Below are 19,500 nucleotides of genomic sequence, written 5' to 3'. Positions count from 1 at the left end.
TGAGTCCCATTTTCCTGTTTCTTTGCATTTTTTCACTTTACAGTGGACATTGAGGATTCTGTATTGTAGAAATTCTGAGTTCTGTGGCATACTTTTAATTTTAATGTTTATTTTTATTCTGGTTGGATGATTTATTTCCCTGAACTTACTAGCTATGATTTAACACTTGGTTAGAATGTATCTGTGGAAAGCCTAATATAGTTATCCAGCTCTTCTAACTTAATGGGATTCAGTCTTCAGGTTTAGTCTCCTTTATGGATTTTGTTTGGACTTGATTTGGGGCTTTGTTAGAGTAGGTCTTTTGTGGGCTTTACTCTAGGACCTTGTGCTTATTCCTAAGTAATGCCATTTCTGATGTCTTAGCCAGATGCCTGGAACGTTAACCATTCTCTCTGGCTGGGCTGTAATTCCATTGTTCTCCAGAACTGCTTGACTACTTTAACTCTATTGCACTCTCAGCCCTGGAGCAGCTACTCTCTGGAAAGCCTTGGTAGTCTCACCCTGCACGTATGCAGCCAGACCACGGCCAAAGGCTTGTGGGGGATCCCCTTTATTCCCTCCTCACTCTTTCCAGTGCCTTGCCTGCAGATTCTAGCCACTTCAGTTGACCCAAACTCTGATTGCTGCCTCCTTAGCTCATTAGAACTGTCATGAACTCTAGCTCCCTGTGCTGCACTCAGGAAATTGTTCCCCAGATAAGATCAGGATGGTCATGGAGTCACCTTATAAGTTTCCCTTCTCTCTGGGATTTTAGTCTATTGTGCAATGTCATAAAATAACTGCTTACTAGTTTTACAGTCATTTCATTAGGAAGACAAGTCTGGAACTAATTACTACAATATGGCCTGGAGCAGAAGTTTCTCCCCTACTTTTGATTTAGGATGGGTGATAAGAGGTTCCGCTTAATTTCCCCATCTAGCCATTTCCAGAGAACTCTGAATAAATAATAAATGGTAATTTGAGTCCCATATGTTTGTCTCCTTAGTATATTTTCAAATTGTTTTAGATCCCTAGCATGGAAGAGGGGTGAGGAGTTAGTGCCCTCAGACCTCTTAAAAGGATGGATGAACACAGAGACAAGAATTCAGGAATAGAAGTATCATGTAGGTAGAATGAGATGTGTGGTATTTTCAGACACACTATTGGTTTTTAACAGGTCTTCCACAATAAATGACTTTAAAAGGCCCAGGTACTAACATCTGAAATATTAAGCATGGGTCATTTATATAGTTGCAGAACCACAGCTGTGTTTAAAAGAAAGATTGACTTATCTGGGACCTCAAAGTGAGAGTAAGAGGCCTTGATTTAAGGAGAGATAGCCCTTTCTCTCCTGGGGCTAGTTCATCTCATTCTGGATGGATTATTTTGACTTCTAGACTGGAGACAGCCTTACTTCTGTGACAACTTGGCCATCCCATGTGGTAAGGGAGGGATGGCAGCTCTGTGGTCTTTAACTGACAGCCATTTCCTGATTCCTGCTTCATTATGGGTTTAGGAGGTGGGCAGCAAGCCCTTGATTTCAGGGCAAGTAGGCCCTCTCTAGACTTAAGAAGGGTCTAAACTGATGTGGCAGTCCAAGTAGTGAGTAGTCTAGGAGTGCACATGTGACCCAGTTCTGGCCAGTGATGTGTAAAGGGAAGACTTTGGGGCAACTTCCTTTTCCAAGGAAAAGCCAAAGCCTCATGAAGAGGCTTTAACCCCCACTTTCTTTTGTGCTTGTGACTCTGGTGAAAGGATGTGATGTCTTGACTTGTTATATACATGTAACCACCATAGGTTATCAGTCAGGAAGATTAAGAGTCAAGGATTACAGAGAAGAAAGAAAGAGCTTGGACTGGCACTCCAAAGGAAAAAATCTTCACCCGTATTTAAGTCATCAGTAGTGAGTGAACTCCGGGAGTTGGTGATGCACAGGGAGGCCTGGCGTGCTGCGATTCATGGGGTCGCAGAGTCGGACACAACTGAGCGACTGAACTGAACTGTACTGAACTGAGTGAGCCTTTCTTGTACCAGCAGTCCTTCCTAACTGAGCTGCTGGGATGGCTATTAAGATGAGAAAGGAAAAAAGAGGAACACAACTGCTGTCAAAGGCAGATGAAAGTGAGTGGGCTACCTCTGTAGTTACTGCTTCAGAAATAGTTTGGGCTGCTTTAATATAGGTAAAAACCACTCGGTTGTTTTCACAAGTAACAAAATTTAACATAAAATTTTCAAAGTAGCAACTCCAACCTATGTGGAAATTTTCAAAAGTTTAATAAAATCAATGACATGATGGGAAAAATCTTCCAAATGAGTATTTAGTAATTTTAAAATATGCAAAACAGTTTTATTGGTCCCTGTTAAAGGGAGATAGGGTAGATGATGAATTTAGAGAAGACCTGAAAGTAAAGAATGAATGCAGGGCTAGGATGGGAAAAGAATGCTGGCGTCTGCCTTAGTGACGTCCTGAATTTAAGGCTGTCATGACTAAAGGAATATGCATAACATGTTCTCTCTTGGGCTCTGTGAAATAAGTTTCATAAACGCACATACAGCAGGAATAGCTTCAGGTTTCTATACCTCTTAGTAGGAAGCAGCCACTCCTTTTCAGCTGTGTCCTGAGAAGCCGGATTGTTTCCTAGCAACATCTAGGTTTATTTGTGGAACTGAGAGATGGTCTCTATAGAAATAAGTCCCAAAGGGGAAGGATTTGGGTGGAATATAGGGCTGGTGAGGTGTGGCTTATTGGCAACAGTGTGCATTTTGATTGTTGTTTCTCTTGGCTTACATTTTCTTCCTACCTAGAAGTATGATTTGTTTTTGTTTAGCTAATTGCTAATGTTTTGCACTGTTCAGTTTGCTCTGAATGACTTTTAGCCCTACTAATCTGGAGGGAAAACATGTCCTTCTGGATCAGAAGTAAGAATCTTGAGACAGTTTGGGCAATGTAGAGATCCTATTGGGAGTACAAAGAAAAAATGTTGAAAATGTCAAAACACTATCTGGGGAAACTTTGACTGTGAACATTGTTCTTAAAACAGAAGCTAATTATATTTTCTCCCTCCAGAAAGTCTCATGTACACCCAAGATTTTCAGAGATGATCACAATGTACCTATAGCCCTGAATCTCCAAATTATAGCCACTAATACCTTGCAGATAGCTTCCAGAAATCACTAGATTTATAATTTGTCTCCAAAATTAGAATTGACCCCTCACAAATTTAATACTGCTACTCATTGCCTCCACCTAAACTCTCCAAATAAAAAAAGCCAAATGCTTTTATTGTGTAAGAACTCTTGGACAATCAGCACGGACAGCTTTCCATGAAAAATCAAATGGACACTTTTTAAAGAGGGGCAGAAAATATTAAATTTGTTTCAGGCTCACTATTAAATTCCCCTTAACCTTTTATCTTGTGCTTGTTTTTCGGATTCTTCAAAAGAAAAATACTTCAAGAAGCTTTATTTGCCATTTCTCATGTGCAGGCCACTTCAGGTACATGGGCTGAACTGTTAGTTACTGATCTGTGACTCAGTAAGAAACTTTCTATAGAATTTAAATCAATGTGGAAGCTTCCTTCATTGAGAAGATCTTGCTGTAAAAAATCATCTAAACTAAATAATGGGCTTACTGATGTAGGTATTTCACATTCTGGATCAGCTTATTCTCTTGTCATGGATCAGTAGCAAAAAGATAATTTACCAATATTGTTTGAGTATACCTCTCAGCATCTGTGTTGACTGTATCTCTAAAGACTGTTGTTCAGTTACTAAATTGTGTCCGACCCTCTGTGACCCCATGAACTGCAGCATGCCAGGCTTTCCTGTCCTTCACTATATCTTGGAGTTTCCTTAAACTCATGTCTGTTGAGTCAGTGATGCCATCCAACTGTCTCATCCTCTGTCAGCCCCCTCTCTTGTCCTCAATCTTTCCCAACATGGGGGTCTTTGCCAGTGAGTTGGCTTTTCGCATCAGGTGGCCAAAGTATTGGAGCTTCAGCTTCAGCATCAGTCCTTCCAATGAATATTCAGGGTTGATTTGGATTGACTGATTTGATCTCCTTGCAGTCCAAGGGACTCTCAAGAGTCTTCTCTTGCAATAAAATTGCAATAATGATCCAAGGCATTAGGATCATGTATTTTTGAGCTCTAAGATCCCAAAGTTTAAGCTCATGTTTTATAGATAAGAAAAACTAAGGTCCAGAATGGTGAAACCATGCTGGTAGTTGCGTGCAGTCAAGACTGGGGCTTAAGTGTCCTGTGAACCAGTTTTCATTTTTCTTCTTGTGTGTTGAAAAATATAGTGCAGTGTTTTTCAACCTTTAGTTAATTATTACTTTCTTGGTTTTCACAGTGTTGGATTACCATTTGTACTATTTATCCTTTTCCTTAAACCGTCTGATTAAAGAAAATGAACTGGTTATCTACCCTGACCTTGTTGTTCTAAGCCACAGGGTCTGGGAGAGTTTTGTTGTGTTAGCTGTTTTTCTTTCTAACATGCATTAACTGTTAATAAATAACTTTTGTCTGTGGGCTGCGCACCCAGGATTGTCACATGCAGCACACTTTGAGAAATTCTGAGGTTATCAGTGGTTAAGAGTTCAGGCTCTGCAGTCAGACAGACTAGTAAATTCAACTCTACCTACTAGCTTGAGAGAATTGTATAATGTTTTTAAATCTCAGGTTCCTCATCTTTTTTTTAAAAAAAAAGAGGATGAAGAAGAGTACCAGTATTATGAGAATTAAATGAGATAATGCATATAATATCCTTAGCAAAGTGCCTGGGCTCTTTGTAAGAGCTTACTGATTGTTAACTATCATCCTTATGTTGGCTATTGTTAATAATAGTGAAACCATTTTCTTGGTAGTTTAAAGCAGCAGCACGAATTTAGCCACTGAGTCCAGAAGAAGGGATTTTCAGATTAAAGTGACATACTGGGTTACTTCTACTTACAGAAAACAAAATCCATTCTTTTGAGCTTGAGCTCTGGGGATTATACAAAGCACCTAAAACATGACTGTTAAATAATGCAGTATATTAATTTGAGTATTATGTAGGTTCTAAACCAGCATGACTTCCAAGGTGATAGAAAAACTGCAGTTTAATCTGAAATTCAATCGAGTGGAATAATGTATGCATTAGGTATTTAGTTTCCAGAGTAGCTATCAAATACACTTAAGAGTATTTGTTCGTGACTACTGTAGAACATGCTGCTATGAACATCAAGGTGCATGTATCTTTTAATATTAGTGTTTATATACTCAGGAGTGGAACTGCTGGATCATAGGGTACTTCTATTTTTCGTTTTTTGAGGAACCACCATAGTGTTTTCCCTGGTGGCTGGACCAATGTACATTCCTACCAATAGTGTAGGAGGGTTCCTTTTGCTCTGCATCCTCACCAGCATTTTTGTTTTTTTGATGATCATTCTGACAGGTGTGAGGTGATACCTCCTGGTGGTTTTAATGTACATTTCTCTGATAATTAGCGATGTTTACCATCTCTTCATGTGCCAGTTGGCCATCTGTGTAGTTTTCTCTTACTGATTTTATTCAAAAGATTATTTTTGGTATTCATCCATTCATTTGTTTGCTCAACAATGTTAGGAGTTTACTGTGTAGCAGGCATCTGAAAAAAATTTTTAAATATCTATATTTAAGAAAATATACTGCTGTCATTCTAGTTTTTTCCCAATTACATACAATATATTGGCCTTTAGATTGCTGTTTCCTTACCCATGGATTCCATCTTTAATATGGAAACGCTGTATGTTTAAATACAAATAAATTTACTCCCTGAACTCTACTGCTTCAAACACTCACTTTTTTGGCCATGTTTTCAAAACATGCATCTTCCACGCTAAGCAAACTTGGATATTTTTCTGAAAACTGTGAGTTTGACATGAAGAATGTCTGTACTGTTTTTGATATTCAGAAATATATACTTGTATTTTCATTATATAACTATTATACTTCTGGTATGAAAAAGTGCTATTATATGATTATTGACAGATCAAGGAATGATCATATTTTTACTCTACAAAAAGAAGAACAATTTTTTAGACTATAGTTACATCATTAAGCTGTAATATAGAAGCAGATATGTTACTGAAAGACTAACCTAAAAAAATCTTGAAATTTCCAACTGAAAATTTACAATAACTAATAGGATTCTAAGTATTTAATATGTATCTTTTTAAAGCATCCAAATAAATAGGTTTTGCTGTAAGTGTAAGTCCTGTGGCATATTTTTGATATGATGAAACATTTCATGTGAAAAGGGAAAGTCTTCAGAATTCACTGAACATCTGAAGGAGGTTAAATTCTTACTTTGGGGCTGTGTAACAGCCATTTTTTTCTTTGTTCACTTTAACTTGCCAAAATCTGTCATTCCTGAGCCATTTCAAGGGGATAAACAAGGTGAATTTTGCTATGCACGTGACCCACTGCAAATGCTGATTTGAGCAGGGTTACAGTCAGCATATGTCAGCTAACTTAGAATTTTCTAGTGCATCACATAATTCACTTGCCTGAATGGAGTGCTATGAAAATAACAAAATTTCTTCTAGAAATTATTATTACTTGTTAGTCTTTGAAACTATGGCAATATCGCTAAGATAAGCAGCCATATTATCATCCTTACGTACAGAACCCTGGAATTCCTCATCCCACATAAGTTTAATTCAAATGTAAGGAAACCTTGTTACTTATTTAAGAAAACTGAATGCTAGTACTGAAGTGAAGTTGACACTCACTCACTCGTCATGCTCAGTTGTGTCTCTTTGTGACCCCACGGCCTGTAGCTCCCCAAACTCCTCTCTATTCATGGGATTTTCCAGGCAAGAATACTGGAGCAGGTTGCCATTTTTTCCTCCAGGTGATATTCCTGACTGAGGGATTGAACCTGTGTCTCCTGTGTCTCCTACACAGCAGGCAGATTCTTCACTGCTGAACAACTGGGAAAGCCCAAAGTGGTAGTGAAGTACTATTTTGTTTTGTTTGTTTTTTTTTTGTTATTGGGAATCAGTAAAATATATTCATCTATTGAAATTTATTTTGAAAGTTACAGTCATTAATTCAGTTCACTTCAGTCGCTCAGTTGTGTCCAGCTCTTTGCAGTTCCGTGGACTGCAGCATGCCAGGCTTCCCTGTCCATCACCAACTCCCGGAGCTTACTCAAACTCATGTCCATCAAGTTGTTTGATGCCATCCAACCATCTCATCCTCTGTCTTCCCTTTCTCCTCCTGCCTTCAATCTTTCCCAGCATCAGGGTCTTTTCAAATGAGTCAGTTTTTTGCATCAGGTGGCCAAAGTACTGGAGTTTCAGCTTCAACAGCGGTCCTTCCAATGAATATTCAGGACTGATTTCCTTTAGGATGGACTGGTTTGATCTCCTTATAGTCCAAGGAACTCTCAAGAATCTTCTCCAAGACCATAGTTCAAAAGCATCAATTCTTTGCTGGTCGGCTTTCTTTATAGTCCAACTCTCACAACCAAACATGACTATTGGAAAAACCATAGCTTTGACTAGACAGACCTTTGTTGACAAAGTAATGTATCTGCTTTTTAATATGTTGTCTAGGTTGGTCATAACTTTTCTTCCAAGGAGCAAGCATCTTTTAATTTCATGGCTGCAGTCACCATATGCAGTGATTTTGGAGCCCCCAAAATAAAGTCTGTCACTGTTTCCATTGTTTCCCTATCTATTTTCCATGAAATGATGCGACCACATGCCATGATCTTCATTTTCTGAATGTTGAGCTTTAAGCCAACTTTTTCACTCTCCTCTTTCACTTTCATCAAGAGGCTCTTTAGTTCTTCTTCTCTTTCTGCCATAATGGTGGTGTCATCTGCATATCTGAGTTTATTGATATTTCTTCTGCCAATCTTGATGCCAGCTTGTGCTTCATCTAGCCTGGCATTTCGCATGATGTACTCTGCATATAAGTTACATAAGCAGGGTGACAATATATAGTATTATGTACAGTTATAGTCGTAGAGATTTTAGATTTACAAAGGAAATGAGTGATCATTTACTTCACTGGTCTCATTTCATAAATGAGAAGCGAAGGGCTCAGATGGATTAAGTAACATACTCATGGTTACTCTTGTTTATATGTTTATATGTTATATAGCATATTGACAAGTTTATATATAAAGGTTATATATGTTTATGTTATATATATGGCTTCCCAGGTGGCGCTAGTGGTAAAGAATCTGCCTGCCAGTGCAGGAGACGTATGAGACATGGCTTCAATCCCTGGGTCAGGAAGGTTCATGGAGGAGGGCATGGCAACCCACTTCAGTATTCTTTCTTGGAGAATCCCATGGACAGAGAAGCCTGAAAAGCTACAGTCCATAGGGTTGCAAAGAGTCAGACACGACTGAAGGGACCTAGCACTCAGCACTCAGCACTCATGGTTACTTAGTGATATAGTCAGAAAAAATAGGGTCTGTGGAATCTCCTCCACAGTGGAGTTGCATTTTAAAGATAGTTAGGTTATAAATTCAAATCCTACGGGTGATTTTTGAGTATAGTCAAGATCAATCTTGAAAAAACCCTTAGGAAGGCAATGAGACTTAAAAAAGTATTGAGTGCTGGTAGCTTTACTTCCAACACTGGAACAAACTCCCATTTTATCTTGAGTGTCAGAAAAGAAGTTCGCTTGTGTTTCAGTTCAGTTCAGTTCAGTCAATCAGTCATGTCCGACTCTTTGCAACTCCATGGACTGCAGCATGCCAGGCATCCCTGTCTATCACCAACTCTTGGAGTTTCCTCAAACTTCTGTCCACTGAGATGGTGATGCAATCCAACCATCTCATCCTCTGTTATCCCCTTCTTCTCCTACCTTCAATCTTTCCCAGCATCAGGGTCTTTTCAAATGAGTCAGTTCTTTGCATCAGGTGGCCAAAGTATTGGAGTTTCGCTTCAGCATCAGTTCTTCCAATGAATATTAAGGACTGATTTCCTTTAGGATAGATTTGTTGGATCTTGCAGTCCAAGGGACTCACAAGAGTCTTCTCCAACATCACAGTTCAAAAGGATCAATTCTTCAGCGCTCAGCTTTCTTTATAGTCCAACTCTCACATCCATAGATGACTACTGGAAAAGTCATAGCTTTGACTAGATGGACCTTTGTTGGCAAAGTATTGTCATTGCTTTTTAATATGCTGTCTAGTTTAGTGATAGCTTTTCTTCCAAGGAGCAAGTGTCTTAATTTCATGGCTGCAGTCACCATATGCAGTGATTTTGTAGCCCGAAACAGTAAAGTCTGTCACTGTTTCCACTGTTTCCCCTTCTATTTGCCATGAAGTGATGGGACCAGATGCCATGATCTTCGTTTTCTGAATGTTGAGCTTTAAGCCAACTTTTTCACTCTCCTCTTTCATTTTCATCAAGAGGCTCTTTAATTCTTCTTCCCTTTCTGCCATAAGTGTGTTGTCATCTGCATATCTGAGGTTATTGATATTTCTCCCGGCAATCTTGAATCCAGCTTGTGCTTCCTCCAGTCCAGCATTTCTCATGATGTACTCTGCATATAAGTTAAGTAAGCAGGGTGACAAAAAATAGCCTTGATGTACTCCTTTAGCGATTTTTCCAGTCTGTTGTTCCATGTCCAGTTCTAACTGTTGCTTCTTGACCTGCAGATAGATTTCTCAAGAGGCAGGTCAGGTGGTCTGATATTCCCATCTCTTGAATTTTCCACAGTTTGTTGTGACCCACACAGTCAAAGGCTTTGGAGTAGTCAATAAAGGAGAAGTAGACATTTTTCTGGAACTCTCTTGCTTTATTGATGATCCAACAGATGTTGGCAATTTGATCTCTGATTCCTCTGCCTTTTCTAAAACCAGCTTGAACATCTGGAAGTTCATGGTTCACATATTGCTGAAGCCTGGCTTGGAGAATTTTGAGCATTGCTTTACTGGCGTGTCAGATGAGTGCAATTGTGTGGTAGTTTGAGCATTCTTTGGCATTGCCTTTCTTTGGGATTGGAATTGAAAATTGACCTTTTCTAGTCCTGAGGCCACTGCTGAGTTTTCCAGATTTGCTGGCATATTGAGCGCAGCACTTTCACAGCATCATCTTCTAGGATTTGTAATAGCTCAACTGGAATCCCATCCCCTCCACTAGCTTTGTTCCTAGTGATTCTTCCTAAGGCCCACTAGACTTTGCTTCCAGGATGTCTGGCTCTAAGCGAGTGATCAAACTATCATGATTATCTGGGTCATGAATATCTTCTTTGTATAGTTCTTCTGTGTATTCTTGCCACCTCTTAATATCTTCTATTCCTGTTAGGTGAATACCATTTCTGTCCTTTATTGTGCCCATCTTTGCGTGGAATATTCCCTTGGTATTTCTAATTTTCTTGAAGAGAGCTCTAGTCTTTCCCATTATATTGTTCTCCTCTATTTCTTTGCACTGATCACTGAAGAAGGCTTTGTCATCTCTCCTTGTTATTCTTCGGAACTCTCCATTCAAATGGGTAAATTTTTCCTTTTCTCCTTTGCCTTTCACTTCTCTTCTTTTCACAGCTATTTGTAAGGCTTTGTCAGACATCCATTTTGCCTTTTTGCATTTCTTTTTCTTGGGGATGGTCTTGATCCCTTTCTCTTTTACGATGTCACGAACCTCTGTCCATAGTTCTTCAGGACTCTGTCTATCAGATCTAATCCCTTGAATCTATTTGTCACTTCCACTGTGTAATTGTAAGGGATTTGGTTTAGATCATACCTGAGTGGTCTAGTGGTTTTCTCTACTTTCTTCAATTTAAGTCTGAATTTGGCAATAAGGAATTCATGATCCGAGCCACAGTTAGCTCCTAGTCTTGTTTTTGCTGACTATATCGAGCTTCTCTGTCTTTGGCTGCAAAGAGTGTAATCAATCTGATTTTGGTATTGACCGACTGGTGATGTCCATGTGTAGAGTCTTCTCTTGTGTTGTTGGAAGAGGGTGTTTGCTATGACCAATGCATTGTCTTGGTAAAACTCTATTAGCCTTTTCTCTGTGTCATTCTCTACTCCAACGGGGCTGTTTATGTATATACTGTCTTTTTAAACTAAAATTCCACTCAGCCTGGTGGGATGCTTAGAAGAACTGCACAGTTTATGCTCCCAAAGGAGCATGTGCTCTGTTGTCTGGAACGATTCCTACCCTGCTTAGATGGTTCTCTTTCTCAGTCTCTCTGCTTTGTCTTGAGTAAATTTGTTGGTTATACTGGAACATGCTAAATGGGTATTTGCTGTGCCTCCTTTGAACATCCATTCATCTTTGAAGATTCTGTAGAGTATCCTGAGTTAGCTCCTTTAATGGAGGCTCATAGAAATTTATTTTATAAACTGTTTTTTACTAGTTTTTATAGCACTGTCTAAAATACCCCTCCCCTCATAATTATTGTCACTTTGAGCAACTTCAGTGAATGAGTTTCTTTTTAACTGTCAGTGTTTCAGTTGACTTCTCTTATTAAATATTACTGTCATTTCTTGCAGCTCTTTTGCAGTAGAGCACCCCATTCTTTGGGATAATAAATCCATGGGGCTGAGTGTGTTTATAAGCTCTGAACATAAGAAAGGCTGAGATGGTCTAATATGACTGTTTAGCTCCTATTAGGTGGCTTCCCTGGTGGCTCAGACAGTATAGAATCTGCCTGCAATGCAGGAGACCTGAGTTCGATCCCTGGGTTGGGCAGATCCTCTGGAGGAGGAAATGGCAACCCACTCCACTTTTCTTGCCTGGAGAATCCCCATGGACAGCAGAGCCTGGTGGACTACAGTTCATGGGGGTCCAAAAGAGTTGGACGTGACTGAGCGACAAAGCACATGTATCAGTTCAGTTCAGTCGCTCAGTTGTGTCCAACTCTTTGTGACCCCATGGACTGCAGCATGCCAGGCCTCCCTGTCCATCACCAACTCCCGGAGTTTACCCAAATTCATATCTGTTGAGTCGGTGGTGCCATCTAACCATCTCATCCTTGGCGTCCCCTTCTCCTTCCACCTTCAATCTTTCCCAGCATCAGGGTCTTTTCCAATGAGTCAGTTCTTCGCATATACATAGCTCCTATTAAAGTCTTTTGCAATGAATTTATAACTTCCACATCTTTCTCTAAATTGTAACTAGTTTTCTAAAGGCAGATGTGACCAACACCCAAAAGTGTCCATGAGCTGAAATATTTCAACAAAATTTCTTTAATGTCTCTATGAAGAAAAGGATAGGGAGAAATAATGACATATGTGGAGAATTCTTATGTTTAAGAGGTTACAATAGTCTCTCTCCCCCTCTTGTTTGCGAGAATTCTTATTTTTAAGAGGTTACAATGGTCTCTCTCTCCCTCTTCTTTGCCAGAATTGTGCACTTGCAAGTCAGTGATAACGCTTAGAAGTCAGGACTGAGCTGTTTGTCAGTCCTCAGCTGCTGCCTTACGGGCTGTCTACTGCCCCCAGTTTTCGAAGCTGCTTCATCATTGGCTGTGAAGCTGTTCCAGCTCCTCCAGTTTTCTGGCAATTCTTCTTTTCCTCTTTACTGAAACTCCTTTTTCCCTCTTGTCCTCTAAATATTCTTTAGGCTTTATTATGAAGTCTCTTCTTTTTAATATATCTGTCCTTGAATGGTGTCATTCACTCCCAGTCAAAGCAGAAAGCTTCATTTCCATCAAGGGTGCCTGGAGCCATCACTTCCTGGCTCATGAGAGCCAGTTCTGCACATCTCTTCCCAGGTCCTCCTGTAGTTAGCATGAAGGCAGCTGTGATGAGAGCAGTTACATCACAGGAAGGGGCAAATATTTGAAATTAGAGCTTCCTCCCACTTACCCAGAGCTAGTTTGCCAGCACACCACTAGTTAAGTCCCAACCTCTGTTTAAAACTCCCAAGGTTACTTCTCTCTGAATATCTTACTCATTTCTCACACTCAGCTTGTTCAAAACAATTTGACTGACATGCCACACAAGTTCTTCTTTTTCCTATTTTTGTTAGTGGAAATGCTATATATATTTTTTAGTTTTAATTTAGTAATGATTTCTGGCATTGTCACCTCTTTTTTTTTTTTTTTAACCACATCACAGGGCATTGTGGAATCTTAGTTCTCTAACCAGGGATCAAACCTGCATCCCTTTGCATTGGAAGCACAGAATCTTAACCACTGGACCACCAGGGAAGTCCTATACTGTCACCTCTTCCTTCTCATTTTGTTTAGGCCTTTATTATTAGCTGCATAAGTAATCTGCACAATCTGACATCTAGTCCAATCCATGTTCTGTAGTACCACCAAACATTTAATAAATATAGGTTTATTTTTGCCGAGCATTCAGATCAGCTCAGTTGCTCAGTCATGTCCGACTCTTTGCGACCCCATGAATCGCAGCATGCCAGGCCTCCCTATCCATCACCAACTCCCGGAGTTCACTGAGACTCGTGTCCATTGAGTCAGTGATGCCATCCAGCCATCTCATCCTCTCTCATCCCCTTCTCCTCCTGCCCCCAATCCCTCCCAGCATCAGGGTCTTTTACAGTGAGTCAACTCTTCGCATGAGGTGGCCAAAGTACTGGAGTTTCAGCTTTAGCATCATTCCTTCCAAAGAACACCCAGGGCTGATCTCCTTCAGAATGGACTGGTTGGATCTCCTTTCAGTCCAAGGAACTCTCAAGAGTCTTCTCCAACACCACAGTTCAAAAGCATCAATTCTTCGGCGCTCAGAGTGCTTTTATATTTAGAGAGTTCTTTCAGGCACGTTTCCTATAATTGTTATGGCAACCAACCACTTAATTTTAACTGTGCCACCTGATGGTGGAAACTAGATGAGGAAACACAGTAGGTTAAGTTGCTTATCCAAGGTTAGATTGATGGTAACAAATTTGATTAAAATTGTCTTATGATTTCCCAATTCAAAGAGCTCTCTCCAGTGTACTAGCCTTTACTGCTGTGTTAACAAATAAGGTGAGAGGATTTCATATAGTTTATGGACTGTTTTAAAAATTTTAATAATGGTGTGTTTACTTTTAAGTTTGCCTTGCTATTTTTAGCAAGGATACTGCTTTTTCATTAATGGACTATGATACACTTACTTAGGTATTTTACCTAAGTAAAGATTAAAAAGCACCAAGTAAATAGTGCTACCAAGATGTGGCAATAATTATGAAGACGCCAATGCTCATGTATGTTTAGGAACCACTACCCTAGAGACTTTTGCCCAAAACACAGAGCTTATAATTCGATTACATCCTCTGAATGTCTTTTCTTGAATTGTCTCATGTGACTCATTCCTGACTTCACAATTAGCTTATAAACTCTTTGTGGGCAGGGACCATGTCTTTTATAATATAGATGTTATGGGTTGAATTGTGTCTCCTGAAAATTTATATGCTGAGGTCCTAACTGTAGTACTTCAGAATATGACTTTATTTACAGAGCAGGTCTTCACAGAGGTAATCAAGTTAGAAATAAGATCATTAGGATTGACCTTAAAATAATATGACTGTTGTCCTTGTGAAAAGGGGAAATTTGGATAAAGACATGCCATTCAGGGGGAATGCTATATACGTATGAAGACAGTCATCTACAAGCCAAGGTGAGAGGCCTGGGGCAGATCCTGCCCTCACAGTGCTCAGAAGTCTGTTAGCACCTTGATTTTGGACTTTCGGCCTCCAGAACTGTGAGACAATACATTTCTGTTGAGAATATCCAATTTGTGGTACTTTGTTATAATGACCCTAGGAAATGAATACAATAGGTATTTGCTTAAATGCTGGGAATGTAACTAAGCAAGAATTCTTAAAGTGAAAAACATGATCTTCTTCCAATGTAATTCTGATCAAACATGTGAGTTTTGAATTAAAAATGCTTTCTCAAAAAAAATAAAAAATAAAAAAATAAAAATGCTTTCTCAAGAGCTTTAAGGCCTTCTCAGGCTGCCCTTTCTCTCTCTTTCTACTTCAACAACGTCCCTCTCCTATCCCACCCCAGCACCATCATATCCTGAGTCTGGGCATCCTTTGGTGTGTCTCCTTTTATGTAAGGTCCCCTAGATGCCTGGACTTTGGCACCCTGTGTAATGTAAAGGGCTGTCCTCCTTTCCACAAGCCTTAGTATTGAACCCGGATTGCTTTTTTTAAACTTCCACTGCTTTGTAGTTTTTTTTTTCTTCTTCTTCTGGCCAGAAAAAAAGTTATTTTAGAAATGGTAGCACCCACTTAAAAGAAAGAACACTATTTGAATTCACCACAGAGTCTGGTCCTTAATTAAAAGATGCTGCTGCCTCCAGCTGAGCTATTGCCTTGTATGGCGTTTGAAGCTCCAGAGTCTGTATTTACCTGGATGGGCTGTTGTTATCACAGCTCTCAGCATCCTGTATCTTTACCATTGGTGGGTCTGTGCCTTCTGCTCTATTCTATGAGGTCACAGACTGGCCATGCCTTAATCACGTTTGGATCCCTAGTTCCAGTACCAAATTCAAATTCAATATGAGTTTGTTGAATCAATGATCATTTTAAAAGGAAAAACTGAGGATTCTGTGTCCTATAGATTGTATTTCAATTTGACATACAATTGAATTCAGTGACGTATTGCACCTGAGGTGTTTTTCTAGAATTCAGATTCAGAGTATTGTTGATTTAGAGAATACTTTTAGTGGTGGACTGGATTTCCAAGATTTTTTGACTCCTGTATTCCTAGGAAACTTTATAAATTGTTTTCAATGGCTTAGGTACTTATCTGGACCTAAACACAGCAGATGGACTTATATATTGAATAATTCCCTGCCTTTTCCCATAATTTCTCAAAAATCTATTTCTATGAGTTAGATTGGATATATATGATCATTTTCTAGAATCCAATCTAAATTTAAGCCAATCTCTATTTTTAAGTTCTGTTCTCTGTGCCTGAATGTTAAAAAAATTTTTTTGGCTGTCAATATATACACTGACAAATTGGTCCTCTTGGATGATATATTTCTTATCACTTTCAGGACTATGTCCAAACTGTACTGTTGCTATTTACCAATTAAATATTTCCCCCCAAATGTGTTATGTGTATTTTTATTTTGAAGAGTGAGACAGTAGAATGATGATGATATTTACAAATCCTTGCATACAGAAATGAGAACACTTGGAAGAGCAACAAGAGTATTTATATCTTTTCATGATCCAATCATGCAGGATAACACTGCCATCCTACATTGTGGGATAAATCTGTGCTGGCTTCTCAAGAGGGAGCAGCTATTTTGAGGAGTCCTTTGCTGCTCTGGGAGAAATGTTTAACTAAATGTTATTTGTTGCCTATATTCCAATCTCAGATTAATTAACCTCAAATTCTGCCAAGCCAGGGAATTCACTGTAGCAGATCTTTCATGGTTCTCATACCAGATTTTGTGGATAATAGTCTTTGCCTTTAAGGGATTTATTGTATGTTGGGCTCGGGATGGTGGCTTAGGTTCAAGGCAGAAGCTCTTGTATTAGGATATTAGCTCTGGTATTATGTGCTTCTTCTACATCGTATTCTAGCAGCATGATATTTTTCATTCCTGCCCGCTTGCCAGAGGGCTCCTTATTTAACTTCGCCGCGGCAACAGGATATAGAAGTAGCAGATGCTTGACAAAATGGCCAGGAGTCCTTTCTGAGCCTTTAGCTTAAATCTGAAGGAAATCCTTAAATCAGCGCAGGAGGCTTTCTGGAATTTTTTTTTTTTGTTTTTTTGGATGCAGCTCATTAGTTAAGAGATCCTGGGAATTTATAAACTGGCCAGGTTTGAGCATGGTTGATTGGCCCAATGCATCAGACTGAAGTAGTGCTCTCACAATGGAGGGAAGATTGAGCACTGTCTTGGTGCTATCCAGGTTTTGTTTCATGGAGCATTTCCTGTAAGAAGACCTCAGGAGTTGGGGTAGGTATGACCTAGATAGAGAACCTTAAAATCCTAACTTTTAGATTCTAAAGGGATCTTTGTTCCACTTCTTTTGCATTTTAGTCAACAAAACAGAGGTTCATAGACTCACTCTAGTTATCATGGCCAATCAGTGGAAATACAGGGCTAGAAATCAGATCTTCTGTCTGTTTTCTGTTGGTTTGTGTTGTCTGTTTTGCCTGGAAAGTGCAAGTGAAAGTGAAGTCGCTCAGTCATGTCCCACTCTTTGCGACCCCATGGACTGTAGCCCACCAGGCTCTTCCGCCCAGGGGATTCTCCAGGCAAGAATACTGGAGTGGGTTGCCATTTCTTTCTCCAGGGGATCTTCCTGACCCAGGGATCGAACCCAGGTCTCCTGCATTGGAGGCAGACGCTTTAACCTCTGAGCCACCAGGGAAGCCTAAGTCTTTCCTAATTCTAGAATTAGGAAATATAGCATCTGAATCTTGAGTGAGCCCAGCTAGTTGCTCAGCTAATTGCTTTGCATTAGCGTATTACCTGGCTCTCTAAAAAATATCCTCTGATTTGTAGTGTTTATAGATTTCTATCATATAAAGACTTCAACCATGGCCAATTTCAAGCTATATAACAACCAGCTTTCCAAATTTCAGAAACTATGAGCAACCAGCTCCAATACACCACCAGTTGTATTCTTCTGCCTGTTCTTTTTGGCATTACTGGTGGCATATCAGTGATCAACGCTGTGTGAGATAGGTAGGCCCCATGAGCTAATTGGAGATAAAAGACTAAGATAAGAGCCCATTTTATTGATTAGCTCAGTTAAAATGAGTCCAACACTCCCTGGATTTTAATCTCTTCATAAGACTTTGTAGTCCTCTTGAGTTAAGCTTTGATAGTAAATGCTTAGTGCTAAGAGGGAATGTTTCTTTTGGTTCCTCAGCATTTTGAAATAATCAAGTGGAATTTACATTTTGCTATTCAAAAGGTTTTGCATCTTGAGAGAAAGTCCAGTGGAAGATGAGGAACCCCTTCCATCCACCTAGTCAGTCAGTCATTTTTTATTGATTTATATATATTTGACTATTACCTCCACAGTCAAATTTAATTATAGTACTTTTGACTCTAATTATAGCATCTAGCTGTTTTGAGTTCAGAGACTCTGGGGATGTGGATAAGATACTGAGGACAGTACACGATAATCAGGACTGCTTACAGAATAACAGATTCTGTAGAACCAGGGAGGGGGCATCTGTGCTCAGTCCTGACTGACTCTTTGTGACTGCATAGACTGTAGCCCGCCAGGCTCCTCTGTCCATAGAACTCTTCAGGCAAGAATACTAGAGCGGATTGCCATTTCCTTCTCCAGGGGATCTTCTGAACCCAGAGATCGAACTCTAGTCTCCTGCATCTCCTGCATTAGCAGATGGATTCTTTATCATTGACACCTGGGAAGCCTTTAGAACCAAAAGGGCCCTAAAGATAATAGAAAATTTGTAAACTATAGATGAGGAAACTGAGAAACTGATGTAAATATCCTGCAATATCCACATAGCTGTTAAGAGTCATTGCCTCAGATTGAAACCTGTAATTCTTTATATCCCATTCAGTGTTCTTCTTATTAAATCATTATGACTATTTTTTTTTCTCACATTTAGAGCATGGACAAAAATATAGTTTATGTCACTAGCCTCTGACTTCAGATTAAATAAATCCTAGATTTTCTATATGCTCTTTGTTCACATTAAGAAATAGAAAGTGAATTGGAATACTGATTTGGAAGAACTCATTTGGACTCATTTAAGCCCTTCATCTTGGACTTCTCTGGTGGCTCAGGCAGTAAAGAATCTGCCTGCAATACAGGAGACCCAGGTTCAATCCCTGGGTCGGGAAGATCCCCTGGAGAAGGGAATGACTACCCACTCCAGTGTTCATGCCTGGAAGAATCCCGTAGACAGAGGAGCCTGGCGGGCTACAGTCCACGTGGTCACAAAGAGTCAACACAACTGAGCAACTTTCACTTTTAACCCTACAACTGTGGTACATGAGTTGTCAGTGAGAGAACTCAGAAGGTGATGGATGATGTGAACTTTGAGGCTTTTCAAAAGAACCATTAAAGGGTTTTTCTGTATTCAGAGTGAAACCTTCAGTATTGAGATAGAGAATAACCTGCTGGTTTGCACAGAGAAGAGCACTTGGCTCTGATTTAAATTCAACAAGCATTTAAATGCTTACCATATGCCAAGCAGTGTGCTAGGCTCTGGGAATAAACAGATGAATAAAACATCAGCTTTGTTTTATAGGAACATATAGCATGTGGGAGAGGAGATGTGAACAAATAACTTCAGTATAATCTTCTAAGTGCAGTGCATACACAGAGCACATGATGGCAGAAGGCTCCAGTTCAGTATATGCTTTCAGGTGGTAGCTTAGGCTTAGTAAGAAGAGCACTGAGCAAGGACTCCAGCAATTAGGTTTTAGTCGCAGCACTGTACTGCCTGACTCTATGACCTGGTTTAAATCACTTAGCATCTTCTGTCTGTGTTAGGGAAAGGAAGAATCATGGTGAACTTCTAAAAGTTTGTTGGGAGGATTAAACAAATGACTGTGGAAGTGTTTGAAAGTACTGTCTGCCACATAAATGCAATATAGTCATTTTGGAAATGTAACAT

At 39.6% G+C, this 19,500-nt stretch overlaps 1 protein-coding gene and 1 non-coding gene across 2 annotated transcripts in view; one reads left to right on the top strand and one right to left on the bottom strand.

The window, feature by feature from the left end:
- Positions 1 to 19,500, top strand: part of HECW2 (HECT, C2 and WW domain containing E3 ubiquitin protein ligase 2) — a 445,768-nt gene that overhangs the window by 191,929 nt on the left and 234,339 nt on the right. The window lies entirely within an intron of this gene.
- On the bottom strand, positions 17,195 to 17,267 carry TRNAW-CCA (transfer RNA tryptophan (anticodon CCA)). Its single transcript has one exon. It is a non-coding gene; the product is annotated as a tRNA-Trp (tRNA).

The sequence above is a fragment of the Bos javanicus genome, chromosome 2 (genome assembly GCF_032452875.1).
Source record: "Bos javanicus breed banteng chromosome 2, ARS-OSU_banteng_1.0, whole genome shotgun sequence".
NCBI lineage: Eukaryota > Metazoa > Chordata > Mammalia > Artiodactyla > Bovidae > Bos > Bos javanicus.
This window is presented reverse-complemented; position numbering and strand designations above follow the sequence as displayed.